This window comes from Ochotona curzoniae, unplaced genomic scaffold, assembly GCF_017591425.1.
Source record: "Ochotona curzoniae isolate NIBS_2020 unplaced genomic scaffold, NIBS_Ocur_1.0 contig_883, whole genome shotgun sequence".
In the NCBI taxonomy this organism is placed as follows: Eukaryota; Metazoa; Chordata; class Mammalia; order Lagomorpha; family Ochotonidae; genus Ochotona; species Ochotona curzoniae.
In genome coordinates, this window is record NW_024466599.1 from 10411722 (window position 1) to 10430465 (window position 18744).

The following is an 18744-nucleotide window of genomic DNA, read 5'->3' on the forward strand; positions in this document are numbered from 1 at the left end:
GCTTCCTCTTCTGTCTGGCATGACCAATTTGATCTACCTATCCTACCATTCAGGAGTCTCCCAGAAAGTGGCTATCTTAGTTTATGGAAACTCTCCAAAGACATGATTCAGCATCAGATTATTTTTCTGGCGATTTAAAAATCCTTTCCTTTACCAACAGCTGAGCAGTGGCACATGCTGCCTCTCACAGGAGCTGTGCCTCCGACCAAGGCTGATGGGAAGACGCACTGAAGCATTTTTGTTGTTGTTTGTAGGATATCGCTGCTAACTGTTACACCTGCCTATGTCCTCATACAAGCAGATCAAACACAAGACTGCAACAAAAGCAGATAAAATGTGTGAAGAACTACCATGGACTGGCCCGAGCCTAGGTTTCATCCTATAATCTACACCACAACTTCATGTGACATACATGCCTATTACTCTTATGCTAAAAATGAAGACATCAAGGACAGAGAAAGTAAATGATTTGGTCCAAGCCATGTGCTTAACAGGAGAGTCAGGCTGGTGGTTTTGAACACCAATTGACATAATTTTCTTTAGATCCTGGATTTCAAGTGCCAATCAAACATTTACCACAGGTAAGTGACTTCTTCTTTTCTTTCTTCTTCTTCTTCTTTTTTTTTTCTGAATTCTTATTTGGAAAATGGAAGTAACAATCCCTGCTTCTTAGACATCCTAACTGTTTTTCTCAGGGTGCCGAGCTATGATGGTGGAAAGTCTAAGACTTGGTCTTTACTATAATTGTAATGTACTACATAAGTTTATGTGAAATTATTTTACAAAGTCACAAAATATAACAACATAGTGAGGTGCCTGAATTACATCAAAGGCACTGAAATATAGTGTTGTCAAAGCCAAAATCAATGCTATGGAATGCCATGTACTTCTCCAGTCTGTATTTAGTAAATTCACACTTTTGACTCTTATCAGTAGGGTGGACTGTGACTTATAACTTGTTTTTCTTTCAGCTCAACAGCTAAATTCTGCTATTTAGACACAAAGCTGGTGACCCAGTGAGGGAAGGTTATCACAAAGGGAATGGAACATGACCAAAGTAATGAAGTGTTCTCTTTGTATGGTTTATTTGTTTTATTTTATTTGAAAACCCTAAAGAGACACAAAGAAAGAACTTCCTCTAACCTGTTCACTCCCCTGAAATCCACCCAAAGTGGGGGCTCGGCAGCCAAAGCCAGCGGTTGAGAACTCACTTCACATCTCATATGAGGATGGCAGGGACCGATCACCAGAACTGCCTCCTGGTGCCTCCCCAGCTACATTCACTCTGGGGTACTATGATGCCCCATTTGTTGCCTTCATTTTGATTGAACAGATCAAGTATTCTTTCCATCATGGATAGGAGATATCTGTGTATACAGATATACACGTATATTGGGCAATGAGAATTATGTTTTTCTATTGGAAATACTTCTGCAGTGTTTGTAGGATATAAAATAATTGTCCTTAAGAATTGATGGTGGTTTCACTGTACTATGGTTTCATAATTCTAGCTTCTTCTTTTCTGTAAAATTATACTAGAAATACATATTATTTTTTCCGTTCATTATAGAGGTCTTTGCATCTGCTGAAGGAGAAAATGTAAGTTACATTTTTATGAAAATTATATTTTTCCATGGCTGTGTTCCTTGGTCAAAACATAATATTTCTTAAATAAAGTAATGGACAGGGACACACATTTGAGCGATTATGACTCCAAATTTGGTCAAAGGTTACTGTAAGAATGTTATAATATCTAGAAGTGTTAATCAGACAGGAAAAAAAAAGAAAGAAAAAAAGAATAAGGAACTCTGAGTCTATGGGTAGATCACATTTTGATGTATTTCACACAGAGAACTGCCAGATTAATTTAGAAATGTGTTACGTGCCAACGAACACAGGTTTATGTATGAATAATGAACTAGCCAATTCCACGCTAATAATAATTTGCCTTTATGTCAGGCATTAAATTATAGCCATTATTGTTCTAAAGTAAAACATAGCTGAAATGATATTCAAGAAAGATATTGGCACAGTGTAACAGAGAGTAAAGGAGAATTGGGAATATCAATAAGCTTAAGCTCAGACAGGCCCTTCCAAGGGTGCAGCTTGGGGCCAAGGGGCGTTCTAAGCCTTGGTTTCCTCAACTGCATGAAAAAGGTGATAAAATTTGAAACTATATCAAGTCATTTAATGTTTTAAAAAATAATATTTAAAGACTTTTTTAGTATTATTACAAGGCAGATTTACAGAGGGATGGAGAGACAGAGATAATGATCTTCTGTTTGCTTGTTTACAATGGCCTGAGCTGAGCTGATTGGAAGCCAGGAGTCAACAGCCTCTTCTGGGTCTCCCACATGGTGCATGGTCCCAAAGGCCATGCTTTACCATTTTCCCAGGTCAGAAGTGGGGAGCCGGATGAGAAGTGGAACAGCTGGGACAGGATCTCAGGTCCGTTTTGGGTGTTTAAATGGGGAGGATTAGCCAGTACAGCCCTTGCGATGGGCACTTACTCAGCATTCTCAGTAACAGACTGTATGTTCCTAGCCTTAGCCCAATAGTAATTTTATACCATTTAGTAAAAAAATTCCCTTTTTCAAGACCTGCTTTCCTAAGCCACAAGCAGGGAGCTGGATGAGAAGCAAGGCTGGCAGGATCAGAACTGGCATCCATTTGAGATCCTGGCACATTCAAGGCGAGGACTTTAGCTGCTAGGCCACCACGCCAGGCTCTCCTCTACTGATCTTGTCCTTCTCAGGAAAGGGTCTGATCATCCCAGACACTGACCCTTCGGAATCCTTTAGAATTCTCTTGTTCTTACACATCCATGCCTCATCTTTCACCACACTCTATCCGCCCTATATACAAAAGACTTACCCATTCTATATTCCAAGTATTTAAAAGGCGTGTGCATCTGTTTCCCTCAGTGCATCCCTGCTAATGTTCCCATCTGATATGAGCTTCCTCCAGTTTTGTGTGTTTCTTGCCTCCTCTGCTGTCCGTATGCCAGACATAGACCAGATTAATTTTTAAAGTAGATCAGATAAAACTATTTCCACATTTTATATTCTGAACAGCCTTACTTTATCCTTTATATAAAATCTATACACTTCCAGGGTCTGCACGGCCAAGTTTATTTCTAAATCGATTTTGTTCCTTGGTTGATTAACTTGCGTTGTCAAGCACCTATTTTCCTTCAAAAAGCAGTCTTTTCATGGTATCTCTCTTTTCCCTTTTCCTTTTTTTTCTCATTTCCTGTCTTTATCTTCTTCCTTCCCTTCCTCCCCAGTTCCACAATAATGAATGGAGCATATGGCGTGTGCCAAGCAGTCACGTGCTGAACATTCAAACCCACTGGGTTAGAGTTCAGAGGTGTGTTCAAGACCCTTCTTTTTTTAACACACAATACAACTGAGTTGATATGGGCAGGAGTTATTCCTTTTATATGAAGCCATATTTAAAAAGTCCTATGATCCTGGAGATTCTGGAAAGGAATTCAAAGACTGCACTTACCAATAGGAAGGGAGAAAGGAGTTCTGACTAATTCTAATTACAACTCCATTATTAAACTAAGCTCTAAGTACACATTTGCAGCTCTTCATCAAGAAGTAAACACCTGAGTCATTGGATGGGGCCAGGAGAGGGGATGCGCGCCTGAGTTGATCTTTAGCAAGAAGAGTGTCAGAATCCCCCTCTGTGAGTAATGCGTACCTTTTAGCTGACATTTAGGAGAAGGGCTAATGCTGTAATCAGGGTTAGAGCACAGTTCTTTTGAATGGTTCTGGAAGGTAATAGCAGGCCAAGGGCAGGAGGGTCTAACCCCAGGGGGAGCAGTGTGCATTGCAGTTAGAAAGGAAGCAAAAGCTGTTGACTAAACAACCCTTCTTCAATGTTTCTGAGTTACATCACTCCTTACTTTGTTGATTCTCTTTCTGGGCATCTGTGGATGAAGGCAACCAGCTCTTTAGCTTGATTTGCTGTAGGTTGGACGTAAGATGGAGAATGACAAAGAGTTTTGCTTTGTAAGAAGCATATTAATTCTTTGGGTTCCAATTTTTAAAAATTACCGAATGGGAATGGTATAGTGCTTTATAAGCTGCAGGGAGAGTTAAATGGTTCAAAGCACTTAACCCTTTGTGTGAAGGGCTCCTTACTCAATGACTACAAGCACTTCCTACAACTCCTGGCTCACCTTCTTGTCTCATTTCCTAAAGACACCAATAAACCTGTACTTGTTGGGGCTGTCCCCATGACATAGTAGGCTAAGCCTCCACCTTTATTGTTGGCATCCCATATAGGTGCTGATATAAGTCCCTGCTGTTCTACTTTTGATCCACATCCCTGATTATGGTCTGAGAAGACACTGGAGGATGACTCTAGTCTTTGGACCTTTGGACGCATGTGGGAGACTTGGAAGAAGCTCCTGATTCTTGGCTTTGGATCAGTTCAGCTCCAGGTGTTGAATCCATTTGTGCAGTGAACCAGTGGGTGGGAGATCCTCTCTCTCTGTTGCTCCTGTTTAGCCTTTGTCTCTGCCTTTACATTAAAAATAAACAAATACATTTATTTCTGGTATAGTTCTAAAGGCTTAAGTATTTCTCTTTACTGTTCTCCCTCTTTCCTGTCCTCCCCCCGCTTGTTTACCCTTTATTATTACAATAGTATAGTCCTTCAAAAACTGGTCATAAGTTCATAATTGTATTTAAGCATATCCTGATATTATAGGTATAGACAATGGTAGAAAGTTCAGCCTCCTATAGTCACCATATATGCAACAATTTCATTGGGAGTTCATCCTTGATTCAGAGAAGCGTACTGCAATGTATCTTCACTTCTCAATACAATAGTCTCTATTACACAGTTTATTTAGGTGAATCTATGTACACACATGTTTACCTATGTACCTATTGATCTTGTATTTTGCATGAAGATTGCCTTATATCAGAGACAAAATGTGATAGTTGTCATTTTCAGATTGGCTTATTTCACTGAGCTTAATTGTCTCAAGTTGAGACCATTTTGTTGCAAATGGTAGAATTTAATTCTTTTTAATGGTTGAGTAGTATCCGATATACCAAAGCTTCTTTATCTACTCTTCTTTGATGGACATCTGTGTTGTTTCAACAACTCTGTAAAGAAATGGGTGACGGAAATGAGCAGACTTTTTTATAAGTATAAACTCAAATGGCTCATACACATATAAAAAAATGCTCTGCTAAAGTCCTCACCTTGAACACACTGGGATCCCATATGGGTGCTGGTTCTAATTCCAACAGCCCACTTCCCATCCAGTTCCCTGCTTGTGGTCTGGGAAAGCAGTTGAGGATGGCCAATGCCTTGGGACCCTGCACTCATGTGGGAGACTTGGAGGAAGTTCCTGGCTCCAGATCAGCACAGTACCAGCCGTTGTGGTCACTTGGGGAGTGAATCATCAGACGTAAGATCTTCCTCTTTGTCTCTCCTCCTCTCTGTATATGTGATTTTTCAATAAAAATAAATAAATCTTTTAAAAAAATGCTCAGGCTCCCTGGTTATCCGGCTATTAGAAACATAACCACACTGAGGTCCATCTCACTCCATTGAGATTGGTCTACATTCAGAATTCTACTGATAATATCTGCTGGAATGGATATGGTGAGAAAGTCACCCTACTTCACTGTTGGTGAGAGTGTAGGCTAGTACAATCACAGTAAAAGCCAGTTTGGCAAGCGCTAAAAGAACTGAAAATCCATCATCCATATAACCTAGCTATCCCACTTTCGGGAATATATCTGAAGGAAGTGAAATCTGGATGTAAGAAAGTGACCTGTAACCCCATATTTAAAGCAGCATAATTTCCAATAGTGAAGGCATGAAAAAATAAATAAATCTTAAAAAAAGAAAAACCAAATAACAAAAACCTGTATCTGTTAACAATTACCCAACCCAACTGGTTGTTCAAGTCTCACCTTCTGAGAGCCTTCTGACCTGGAGCCTCTTCCAGGTCTCCCACACAGGTGCAGGGTCCCAAACCTTTGGGCTGTCTTTGACTGCTTCCCCAGGCCAAAATCAGGAAATTGGATGGGAAGCAGGGCCACCTGGACACAAACTGACGCCCATAGTGGATCCTGGCATGTGCAAGGCGAGGACTTCAGTCACTAGGCTACCATGCTGGGGTTGTGGACACTAATTTTCAACACATTATCAACGTCATTAGAACCTACCTGGGACACTGAAAGGTCCTGTCTAAAGAACAAGAACCATGCTCAGCAGAAAGTCTGCTGTAGGTTCACTTAAGAAAACAAACAAAATCCGAAAATCTAATCCTGATATAACTTTTGGAGATGTGGAGCTATCACCATATCAGGGAAAATTGTGAAATAGGTTCTATGTTCCACAGGTGTCTTCCAAAGTGGCATCACATTCAATCCAGTCACATTTGGTGCAGTAAGTTTTGAACTGTCTGAAAAACAAAATTCAAAAGCCTGTGAAACCAGAAAATTTTGACACTATTGTTAAAATCCAGCAGAAAAATATTCAATAAAACCTAGTACAAAGGTAAAAAAAAATACCAGCCACATAAGAGAAAAGTGAAGCCATAACCACGGAAAAATTGCCAATAGAAACTGATCTGAATCTTCATGACTTGGTAGCATTGGCATACTGTGTTTAAAACAGCTACTCTACAATGTTCAGAGATTTAGTGGAAAGGAACTAGAGATAAAGCAACACTAAAATGAGTAAGATCTAAAAAAGAAAGTAACAGTAGAGCTTAAATCACAAGAGTACGTGGAAATTTTTGAATTCAGGAATATAATAAAAGAAAATTTAAAAAAAAGAAAAAATCTTAATGAATAAGAAAATAACATAGCCAGTGAAATTGAGGTAGATCAGTAGGAATTATTTAATAAGAACTAAAAGAAACGTGATCTTAGAAAATTAGCAGAACTTTAGAAAGTTCCAACACAGAAGAAACTATGTATAATGCTGTACTATATTACACATATAATATAAACTATAGGTATATGTGTAAAAAGGAGGAAAGAATATGAAAGGGAACAAAAATACCAGAATGGACAATAAAACATTCCTCTACCAATGTCAAATTTTGTAACATAAATATATTAATCACATTACTTTCACAGCAGGAAAATACCAATAAAATTATATGTGGATATATGATAGTTAATCCATTGAAAGGCGTATCCAAAGGGAAACCTTTGAAGGCAACTAGAGAAAAGCAAGACACAGAACATAAAGAGGAATACAAATCATCGATTGCTGGCTTCCTCTCCGAAACAATGGAAGAATGGAAACCAGCTGTAGGCAAAATGATATCTATAAAAGTCTGAAGGCAAAAACAAAACTTCAGGCTCAGTCCTAGAACCAGCAAAAAACAGCCCTCAAAAGTGAGAGCGAAAAGATGTTTTCAGAAAATTCGGAGTATATGAGACTGTTTTTGCTACCAGAATGGCACTCCAATAAGTTCTAAATTATTCTGGAAGCATATGAAGATGAACACACTCAATGCTAGGCTCACTGGTACGTAACAGAAAGCTTCATGCGATTCTTTTAGCAACTTTGTAAATGTACAGCTGACTAATGCACTGCAATTAAAACAGTAAAAACAAGGTATGGGCAGCTGTATTCCCTCAGGTCATTGTACCTGTAGACAACTAATACCAACTGGAGATTGGAAGAAGCCTCTAGGAAGGTAGATGTGGGAAGCAGAAAGTAGGCTAAATGAAATCCAAGTGAAAAGTATACAGCATAAATGATATAAAAGTGATCCTTAACATACCTTGATAATAGATTTATGATGCTTATCGTGGCCCTTAAGCAAGATTCCAGTAGGGAAAAAGCCAATGGGAAAAAACGTAAAAGGGAATGCTAAAAGGAAAACAAATGAAAAAGATTTGCAATGAGAAGGAAACGACTCCTACAGGAACAAATGGGAAAGAAACAAAATGTAGTCACAAACTAACCACATCAATACAGGCACAAAGAGTGAAGATTAAGAACTCTCATTTTTAACAAGGGAAAATGTCAGAGTCACTTTAAAAAGCAACACTCATTATGTGCTGTCTGTGAGAAAAGTATTTTACATTAAAAAAACACAAATGAACTAAAAGTAAAATGATATGAGACTGAATTCCATGTAAACAGCAAAAATGAGAAAAATGGATGTAGTTTTAAGAGACAAAGTAGCTGTTGAGACAGGGTGTTACAAGACAAAGAATCCTTCACAAAGATGCAAACAGCACTTCATTTGGAAGATACCAACATCATAAATATGCGTGAGTGTAAAGAGTTCTGAAATTGCTGAATGTATAAATTACAAAATTAAGCTAAGAAACAGACAAATTCACAATTACGTCCCTTTCAAGTGTGTGGTTGACGGGTTTGGCTCTCCGCTTCAGATCCTGGCCACAATCAAGAGAGACAACACTCAGGTGCTTTCAGAGGGTTCATTGTGACTATGGCAGTCCAGCTTTTCCAGCAAGCCTGGGACACCTTGTTACTGCAGTGTTTTTTGTAATATTTATGATGTGTGTGATTTTATATATGATTTATGATATATGATTTAGATACATGATATATTTTATATAATACATTAAAATATATATGGGGCTACTATGGGGTGTGTATGTTTCTATGCACACAATTATGGACATACGGATTTTTCACGTATTTTTTGAGGATTTATCTTATTTTTTATCAGAAAGTCAGATATACAGAGAAGAGGAGAGAGAGGAAGATCTTCTGTCCGATGATTCACTCCCCAAGTGACTGCAATAGCCGGAGTTGAACCAATCCAAAACCAGGAGCCAGGAGCTTCTTCCTGGCTTCCCATATGGGTACAGCATCCCAATGCCTTGGGCTGTCCTCACTGCTTTCCCAGGCCACCAGCACGGGAAGTGGGGCTGTTGGGATTAGAATGGTGCCCATATAGGATCCCAGTGCGTGTGAGGTGAGGACCTTAGCCACTAGGCTACCACACTGGGCTCTTTTCATGTATCTTGACATGTCAGATACGTTATCTCTGTTTTATTCTATATTTGGTATTAAAGTTAGTTTTTTGTTGGAGCGGTGGGATCACCCTTAAAGTAGATATTCAGTCCCTTCTCAGCGAAGACTGAGTAACTTGCTTTCTGCTGTGACAATATCATGTTTCCCTTTCGAATTTATTTTATTTATTGCAATATTATTTTTAAATATCAAATTATGAAAAGTGCATGGACATTTAAACGAAAAATACAAATGCTGAGTGAACACACAAAACAATGGCTTATTTCAGAAGTTGACAAACATTTTCTATAAGGAGTGTATAGTAAGTACTTTCCACTGTGCAGGTTATACAGTTTGTATTCCAAATACTCAGCTCTGTCACTGTCTGATTACAAATAATAATCAACTGAGAAAGCATGGATATCTGTCAGTAAAACCTTATTTCTATATGATGAAATTTGAAATTCTTACAATTTTTCAATGTGACAAAATATGTTTCATTTTTCAGCTGTTTAAAATGTAAAAACATTTCTGCACTAACAGGTGTTGAACTGGCTTTGGGCCAAGGTCAGGTCGGATTTAGGGACATGAGTGTGTAGAGTCTCACAATGATTGGTCTTTAGAAGGGCCTCTTGCTTGGTTGAATTCTGATGTCATCTTGAGATTCTTAGTAACTTTTGAACACAAGGAATTGCTCTGTCATTTTTATACTAAGCTCCTAAGTTATGTGACTGACCTTTTCCTAGAGTCTGTAGGTTGCTGTCATTTATAATTAGTCACTTGTTAGTCCAGAGCAAAATGCCTGTTAACATTACAATGGGACTATCACAAACAACAGAAAAGCGAACATTTAAAAGATGCACCATAGTAAGTTTGGGCAATGATGGAATTCAGAACCTTGACATTGCTGCTGGCACTGCGCAGTGTTGTAATTGCTTACAAGCCCTTTGGTAGCTTCTTAGAGCTAAATGTACAGTATGCATATGACCCTATATAAATCCTACAGAAATGAAGAGGTGTGCCATGAAATAACATCTTCAGGAGTGGTCAGTAGGAAAATGAATAAGCAGAATATGATACATTATTATGATGGAATATTATCCAGTAATAAAATGTGGATAAATTAACAGAATAAAATAATCTCAGAAGCTTCGTGTTATGTGAAAGAAGCCAGAAACCTGAGTGCTTGATGGCAGATCCCGTTTCCTTGAAGTTCTGGAACCAGGAAAATGACACTGCCTTGAACATAGGTGGACGTGATTGGCCAGCTGGATAAGGGAAATTCCAGGGAGATGGGGATGCTTGATATTTTAATAGGGTCACTGTTGAATGATTTTTACATCTGTCACAAAGCACATAAATGTATGTAATGTGTGGCTGTGTTTACATAGAAATAATAACATTATGATGTTGATGGAAGAGATGGCTTAAGGCAAAATAGAAACTGGCTTTATGTCTGTTGGTGTGAAATCAGTTGTTTCAGGGGGAACATTTAACGAAAAGGGGGATTGAAGAATGTATTGCGCTGTGGAAACTCAAGCACCAAAACAGATAAATTTATGTTGTATGATATCTGTCTAATTTTCTGGAAAGAAATCGCTGAAATTCAGCCTAATTTTTCTTAACTTCCCGTGGAGATGCGCAGCTCTGTCCCTGGGAAGCCAATGGATCAGGAGCAGCCTGAAGCATCCCCGAGCTTGATGTGTTCATCTCATTCAGTTTGGTGAAATGGAAATTGAGAGACAGCAAAGAAAGGATGACTCCTCTGCCAGACCAACACTTCTCATATCCAGCTTGCCATGTCAGGCCATACCTTCCTTCGGCAATGGACCCTGGCTGTCGGAAACGATCAGGCCTGCATCTTCTCAGGCCTCTGAGTCTCCCTTTTCTACAAATCACCCTGGGTTCTCTGCGCTTTGAATGTACCCAGCTGGGGATAAGAACTCCAGGCTGTCACTACCAGGCTCTTTGCTGCTCACAATGCCCAGGGCAGAGCTGAATTCTAACCAGAATTCCTGGTGAGCTTTGATGAGATTTACTAGCTGGAAGTTAAATGAGAACCTCAATTTATTTCTATAAAATGATGAATAGGATGTACTTCATCTTTCTGGACTGTTTGTTGTAGACTAACCTTAAATTTATGGAGCGGTATGATAGAATTGTCTTGAGGAATATGTATGAGTTATGTGGTGTTTTGGTTACAAGACAAATGAGGTGCAGAAACTAAGAGACCCCCAGTTGAAGTAAATGTTCTGATTCACCCTGTTCTTGAAAGGTTCTGTAGCTCTATTTCTGGATTCCTCTATTCTTTCTCCTTGGAGATATATATATGCCTCCCTTTGCAAACTGGGTGTGTACTAAAACTCTGCTCTAATTACACCCTCAGATCTAGCCCACACTCATTGAACCGCTTTTTTCTGTCATGTGAATCCTCAGAACCACTTTCCTGCATGAAGCCACAGTCTGGCTTTAGAGTGTTCTAAGACACCCTCCCTTTTTCATTGATCACAAGCCAAGTTCGCCAATAGTTTCTAGCAGGAAACTTTTACTTCACTACATTCTGATGTTTCCCTCTGGCCATTTCCCGCAATGTTGCTGGGGGTTTTCTTTCTCCAATGTTCCCAAGAGTTCATTTTGTTCTACACTCCTTTATTCTCATTACTTTTTATTGTTAAATACCTGCACACATATACACGCACACACACATACAGATGGCCTTTTAAAACACATAGCAAGGTTTAGCTGTTTTTCTTAGGAAGAAACTTAATTATCTGTCTGTCAAGGAGCCGAAAACCAATTCCAAACATCAGGATTGGAGGCACTGGACGAGACAAAGGAATGTGATTGGAAATTTCCCGTACTACCTATTTTACTTAGTTCTGTAGACCTAAACAGTTTCTCTGTGATTGAGTCAATACGGGCCTGCAATTGCTGTTACTCGCAACCTTTGATGCTCCTGCGATTTTTCTGGTATTTCCAGAGGTAACTTTCTCCAATCCCAGAGCGATGATTTTTCATGCATGTCTTCAGTGCCACCAATCATGAGGTCATTTTCTTTTCTGCTTTTTGAAACTAAGACAAATGGCCTTTTCACTTCTATCAAATAACTACTTGGCTAGGGCCTCTGATGATTTATTTTGTATTTCAACTTGACTGGACAAAAGGCAATTTAGAATGACAGTTCCTGTTTTGATATGACTCAAACTTGGATCTTGAAAATGTTTAGATTCATTTATTTTCCAAATTGGAATCTGAAGCAATCAGATGTTACCTAGCATCAGAGACTCAGCTACTGATGCCTTCTGTGCCCTGTGTGAGGCCAGCACATTGGTGGGAAGAAGAGACATTGAGAGCAGTGAGGGGAGCTACCCAGCGCACAGGACTGCCCCCAACAGACTCAAGGGGCAAGCCTGCTGATGCTCTCCTTTGCAACTCAGTATGTTCATTTAACTTCATCTTTATTTTAAGGATAGTTGAGAATGTTGTGTTTGATTCTTAACAGCTGTAAGACAGAGTTGATCTGCGCAAGGAGGGAGAACTTCTTGGCTAGAGATTATGTACGGGATCACTATTTGACATCATTTTATAAACATTACCGCATCTGTTTCCCACCAGTGTCACTAAGGTGCTTCCTCTAAACTCGTCCAATATTGTTAGTAAAACACTTTTAATCTGAATGAAATTCTGGATGCTGTGATCAGTTTCCATCCAATATTCACCCTTTGGTTTAAATACGTATCCAAAATGTAGTGGAACTTCTGCTGAGTGCTTGTAGTGCCACTGAACAGTTTCCATGGTGTTGTACAGTGGTGGCTGAGGCTCAGGACGTGCGAGATCACCCCTGCATCTCTGTATGCTTAGCCCACGTGAGAGGCCGTAGGTACAGGGCGCACGGTGTCCCCAGAGGAACCCACTAATAATGGTCTTGGGTAGCTGAGACCTCAACCTGGCCTTCCACTGGACCTGCAGCAAGAGTGGTGGGCTGTACTCCAGTCTCTCTTCTCTGTCCTTAGACAAGCTGTGCTAGGATTTCCTGATAAACAACTTTAAGAAGTCAAATGCATCCCTCATCATGTTCATCAGCCATGAGTAAAGAATATGCCCCAAAGCATAGCTTTCATCCCGGGTGCTGCCTTTTGTACACAGGTGAATCTCAGCTTAGTAGCCTGTGAGTTGAAGTACAGCTTTCAGCCCTGTTGTGTTATATGATCTGTGACTGGATGGTCCATAGAGATAGACATGCCTACTAGCCAATGACAATGTCATTGTTGGGTGAGAGTATTGTCTAGGTCCACCATCTGCCTTCCCCCTTTTCACTCTGTGTGAACTTGCAAGTTTTTCCCAATAAACAAACATCCCTGATCAGTTTATTTCCTGTGGTTCTTTGGCCAAAGAACATGGTCGCCTCACCCTTTAGTGGTCTCAGGACCTGCTGGTCAGGAAAGTCCGGGAAATATTCATTAATCACCCTGGCTTTTGTTGTCCTACCTTTGTGTTTATTGTATTTACTCTCATGTGTTGTTGTTGTTGTTGTTGTTGTTACCATTAACCATGTATTTGCTTGCTGATATTTTCCCTTCCCAGTAACATTTGCTTTACCTTTTGTTTGCTTCTCATTTGCCATAAATGTGGAGATCAGTAAAATCGGGTAATTTTTAAGCCTATGGTGACTAGGGAGAAAGGCCTCCTGGCCTTTGCTTGGTCCTGTGCTTGGATGAAGAGGAGCCAGAAGCTTGTCTTCAGCTACTGGAGCTTGGTTTCATTTCCCTTCCCTGACATTTTGGATAAGTCATCTCTAAAATCTGAACAGCTGTGACTGAAAGTGGCAATATACACCTTGATGCCCAGAAAAGATGAGCTAGCTGAGACATTCACTGCCCATCCTTCCTGATGGTTAGACGAGGGACATCTGCTTAGAAAATGCTGCTTATGGTTTGTATGATGGCTTTGGTTCAGTGCCACAGGTTGCAGAGATGAGAGTTTGCTTTTTGAAGAAAGAGCCATTGGTTTTTTGAGGGTTTGTGAGGAATAACTGTTTCATTAATGGACTGGAAAGCTGTGCATGCGGTCCTCACAGAAGCTGAGTCATTGTATAATAGGGAAGGATTGTGTTGTGGTGGTGATCAAGTTCCTGCTGAAGGTCAATGTGCTTGGGAACTCCTGTGTCTTTGAAGGTCTGCTTGTCTTAAAACTGACACCCATTATTTTGGGGATGTATGAGTCATACAAATAACCTGAGTTCCTGTGTAGGTGGTACCTAGACCCTGAGAGCAGATATTCGCTAGGGAAATGCAGGGATGGGGGAGGAAGGAGAGCAGAGGAATAGAAGGAAGAAAAGAAGAAAGAAAGAGAAAGCAACTGCTTACAGTCTAATATTCAGCCTTAGCCTTCTATCTTGCACACCAAGTCAAGAAGACAGTGTAGTAATGGGGTTAGCAGAGTTTGATCTACAGTCCCCTGAGACTATATTTTTTTCCCTGCTCATTTTTTTTTTGCACTGAATTCAGTAACAGTGGCATTTTCTTTCAGGCATATTTTTATGAGCCCCTTCTTAGGGGCATGCAGTAAAAGACAGTGGATGGTGGAACTGTTCATTATTGCAGCTTTCTCTACCATCCCATTGTGTGCCATTGTGTAATTCAGCTGTCTAATTCATCCTCCAAACTGTGGAGCCTGAGGTCACACATCTCTCATCCTCAGCAGTCATGCACTTGTGTCTCCTGTGGCAGTCAGACATGGCTTGCCACCAAATGTATTTCATGTTGTCCAATCAAAGATAGAAAATGAACAAATAACACCTCTCTTGCTTTCCTTTCAATAAACCCAGACTTTAGGAAGTCTCAATATGAAGGGTTCCTTATTAATTCTGAGAATCACCATCGTAACCAGAGATTTTCCTAATGGATAGGTATATAGTCAACATGTTAAATAACAGCATTGACAGCTTACTGCCATCATCTTCCACTTTCTCCGTCAAGCAGGAGTGTTCCTTCCAGATGATCTGTATTGTGCTAGCTCCAGCACACACTTTCAGTTCATCTTTCTTGCAGGGTTCTCACGGCAGAGCTTTCTCCCAGGTTTTTTCATTTCCTCCAGTCTCCTTTTTTAGTTTATGACTTTGTGGTTCCCAGGCAGCTGTATATTGCTGTCTTTCAAAATTTTTCCTTCGAAACCTTTCTAGTTACATTGTGGAAATTCTCAGTTTCAGTTATAACATTCAAATTGACTTTCAGAAAAAAGCAATCAATAACTACACCAGGTACAGGCATTTAAACTTGTCAGTCATCTCCAAAGTTATTGTTTCATATTTTCCCCATCTTGAAGAGCCTGTTATCAAAGTCAGTGTAGAAAAATATAATTGTTCCCTCCAAATGTTTAATATTTGTGTCTGCTAAAATTAACTGATACTACATCAACATGAGAGAAAATATAAAGTTATTAATGTGCAAAAGTATAGGGATACTTTACAAAGTATGAGATTCAAGCAAAAAGTTGGATGGTTGAAGCTGAAATGACATTTTGAGATATAGAAAGAAATATAAACTTGAGGCTCCTAGAGAGAATTGATGACAGGTTATTGGAGGGAAAGAAGCAGGAACATCCTGAGAAAAACAATGTCTTATGTAGCTAACAGTCACGTGCAGAATATGTGACATTCTACGGTAATATCTGGGAATGGGATTTCTATTTGATTTCTCTTAGATTCAGACAATGAGCATAAGGGAATCTCAGAAAAAAAAAAACCTATATGCATCCACTGGTTATTTTATTCATGGAGATACATGCACATTTCATTTATAAAAAGACTACTTTTTGTAACTTGAGTTTCTGCCCTTCTGAATAGCCATCTCAAAATATGCTGTAATTTACCTGGCATATGCTTCTGGAATAATATTCACCATGGTGTTGGATGACCTTCCTAACTTAGAAGACATCTATACTTACTTGTGTTCATCAACAGAAGATGGATTTTGACTCTGGACTAGAAGGTGATGATATGAAAAGTGATAGTGTCCTGGAGGATTCCATGATTTTTGTGGCCTTCAAAGGAAATATAGATGATATGGACCTCAAATGGAAGTTGGATGCAATATTGAAGAATGTGCCCAATTTGTTAGTCATGCAATCCAGCAAGCTAAAGGCACAGAAGGTGGAGCCCAGGATCAGTGTTCCAGTGACATTCAACATTCCCCTGGAAGCAGCAGAATGCCTGCAGATTCTGGCTCAGAGCAACAACCAGCAGCTTCCGGATCTGGGAATTCTCTCTGTTCAGACTGAAGGGGAAGGTGCTATCATCTTGGACTTGGCTCAGAACAGAAACCAGGATGTAAAAATGAATGGATCCATGGCAGCTGGAAACTCCATGAGAATGGAGGAGGGATTTCCCCTTGCAGGAGGTCCAAGATTAATAAGGATGACCATCCCTGCCCCTGTTATGATACCCCTGGGTAGAAATGTGTCATCCTCCATGTTGGCACCAGGCCCCAACCTGGAGCTGCCGCCCAGTTCTCCTCGCCCTGCTTCTCAATCTGATGTGATGGATCTACTCCTCTCAGGGCTCCATATACAGCAGTCAAGCCATCCCTCATGATCTTTAGCTCCTCCTTGTCACCCAATGCAGCCCGTCCCTATGAACAGACAAATGAACCCAGCTAATTTTTCCCAGCTGCAGCAGCAACAGCAGCAACAACAATAGCAGCAACAACAGTTGCAGGCAAGAGTCCCACAGCAACATCAGCTGCAACAGCCACAGGGAATCCGACCCCAGTTTACTGCCCCAGCTCAGGTGCCTGTTCCTCCAGGCTGGAACCAGCTGCCTTCCAGAGCCCTTCAGCCTCCTCCAGCCCAGGGCTCTCTGGGCACAATGAGTGCGAATCAAGGGCGGAAAAAGGCTCCCTTGCCTGGCCCAATGCAACAACTGCAGGCAAGACCATCCTTAGCCACAATTACAGAGACCTTCCGACTCTCCCCCTTCATTAACCCTTTGGCAGCCAGCAAGCTTCACAAACCCATACAAACTTTCCTCAGATGAGCAACTCTGGCCAGTTCACAGCTTCTCAGATGACGGGCTTGCAGGGAGGACCCTCGAGGGTCCCAACTCTTCTGCAGCAGCCCCACCTCACCAACAAGTCTTCTGCCTTCTCACTCTCCTCATTCCAGCAGGGATCCCTTGCATCCTCCCTGATGGTGAACCAAACTCAGCAGCTGATGGGACCAAGACCACCTCAGAGTAACCCACTTCCCCAGGGATTTAAGCAGCCCATCAGCTCTCCTGGTTGGAATCCTATGGTTCAACAGGGAAACGTGCCTTTTAACTTCATGGTGATGCAGCAGCGACCACCAAACCAGGGGCCACAGAGTTTACATCCAGGACTAGGAGGAATGCCTAAATGCCATCGACCTGTCTTCTCAGCAGGACAAGCCAATTCAAACTTTATGCAAGGTCAGGTGCCTTCCACTACAGCTGCCACCCCTGGGAATTCTGGTGCTCCTCAACTGCAAGCAAATCAAAATGTGCACATGCAGTTGGCCAAAGAGCTGGTCCTCCTCAAAATCAGTTGCAGGTGTCCCATGGGCCACCAAATATGATGCAGCCCAGCCTCATGGGAATTCATGGCAACAGGAACAACCATCAGGCTGGTACTTCTGGTGTTCCTCAGGTGAACCTGGGCAACATGCAAGGCCAGGTCTCAGCTGATGGGCATACACCAGCAGATTGTGCCCTCCCAGGGCCAAATGGGCCAGCAACAAGGAACTTTGAACCCTCAGAACGCTATGATCCTTTCAAGAGCCCAGCTTATGCCACAGGGCCAGATGATGGTGAATCTCCAGATCCAAAATCTTGTTGCTACATTGTTCATGGTTTCCAGACTATGGAATCTACCAAGGTATCCATCATCAGATGAATCAGTAATGAAAATTACACGCACATACACACATCCACAAAATGGAGTACTATTCAGATATAACGATGAGTCAAGTTTGGTTGTACACGAATGATGTGTTGAATGGTGTAAATGAGGCACAAAATGTTAAAAATCACATTTTCCCTTATTTGCTAGGATAAAACTACAGAAACAAAAGCAATTGAAACAGACTATTGATTATTAGGATCTGGAAAGGATGAGTTTTGCTTAAAATAGTAGGGTAAACTGGTTGTGGTTAATTATGACAAAGATACTAATATGAGATACTATTAGAGAAAGTGAAATGAAAGGTATGTGGGAACCCTTTGGATTATACCTCACACCTTTTGTTTGCAAATTTAAAATGATAATAAAATCTTTAAAAAGAAAAGAAAATGAAAAGCAACAACACCGGTTCCTAGAGAGAGACTCTCTTAGGGAAACTGAAAAGAAAACACCTTGGGAAGATGAAACAAAGAGGGACATTAATAATTGTTTTCTCTTTTAGAATCTCTACTAGATCTCTCTTTGATGCCCCTCTCTCAAATGGATGCAAGTACTTTCAATTTCTGTGGCCATTCGCTCTGGCATGCTCTGCCAGGCAAAATCTCATAAAAAAATCTTGCAAAATATGCACCTGATCACATGCATGTCATTAAACACCCTCTGAAGAGGACAGAGTACTTGAGTGGTGGCGCTGACAAACAGCTCAGGCAGGATGGGCTATGTCTAGGAATGAACTTAAAATCGGATGGACTCTTTGAGTGTCAGTAGTGGAGACACTGTCAGACTGTGCTCCTGACCCACGAACATGCCCCTTTGCAGATTCCAATTGCCAACACTCTTCTTCCAG

General features: G+C 40.6%; 1 pseudogene; it reads left to right on the forward strand.

The window, feature by feature from the left end:
* The first annotated feature begins 15862 nt into the window (after positions 1 to 15862).
* LOC121165398 lies at positions 15863 to 17985 on the forward strand (annotated as a pseudogene).
* Positions 17986 to 18744: the final 759 nt, after the last annotated feature.